A 1,067-nucleotide genomic window follows, 5' to 3' on the forward strand; every position below is an offset into this window, starting at 1 on the left:
CACTTATTTAATTGTCAAATACCCTTGGCGATACGGCTTAACGACTCCCGAGATAATGCTGCTGGTAGTGCATATGCTGTTTTGCAATCCCTCTATGTATTCGCCGCTAATGACCTTTGCTGATGGCGCGGCAGATGATTTTAATGATCATTCAATCAGTAAACAGCGCTACTTTTCCGTTCGGGGGCGGGGGTGGGGAGGGAAGGGGTGCCAATATGGGAACGTTTTTCAAGCTTCGAAAAACGCTTTGTCCGTCTTGAGTGTCGGTTTAAAAAATGTGTTTTCTCTTATTCTGCTTCCTTCTTCCCTCCTTGTCGTTCACCATCTCTTTCTCCTCCTCCTCCTCCTTCTTCTTCTTCTCTTTCGTCTTCTTCTTCTACTACTTCGTCACATCCTCCTCCTCCTTCTTCTTCTTCTTCTTCTTTTTTCTTCTTCTTCTTCTTCTTCTTCTTCTTCTTCTTCTTCTTCTTCTTCTTCTTCTTCTTCTTCTTCTCTTCTTCTTTTTTCTTCTCCTCCTCCTCCTCCTCCTCCTCCTCCTCCTCCTCCTTACTCCTCCTCCTCCTCCTTACTCCTCCTCCTCCCCCCATCCCACCCCCTTCTCCCACCCACTCCTTCCTCCTTCCTCCTCCTTCCTCCTCCTTCCTCCTTCCTCCTCCTTCCTCCTTCCTCCTCCTTCCTTCACCTGCCCTTTAAACCGCCTTCCAAAGCCCAGGCAAATGGACACGAGACCCTGTGACGTGTTAGCGCAACCGAGCGTGATGTCTTTCCGTCTTGGGAAGCTCGTTGAAGCGATGGAGGAATTCCTTTATTCTTAAGTAGCCAAGCCGAGACGTCCGTTTTGAAAGGGGGGAGGAGAGGGAAGAAGTGGGGAGGAGAGGGAGGAATGGGTGGGGAGGGAGAGGGGAGGGAGGAATGGGTGGGGGGAGGGAGGTATGGAGGGGGGAGGGAGGAATGGGTGGGGGGAGGGAGGTATGGAGGGGGGAGGGAGGAATGGGTGGGGGGAGGGAGGAATGGGTGGGGGGAGGGAGGAAAGGGTGGGGAGGAAGGGTGGGGGAGGAGGGGAGGAT

The sequence above is a fragment of the Penaeus monodon genome, chromosome 7, assembly GCF_015228065.2.
Source record: "Penaeus monodon isolate SGIC_2016 chromosome 7, NSTDA_Pmon_1, whole genome shotgun sequence".
Classification (NCBI taxonomy): domain Eukaryota; kingdom Metazoa; phylum Arthropoda; class Malacostraca; order Decapoda; family Penaeidae; genus Penaeus; species Penaeus monodon.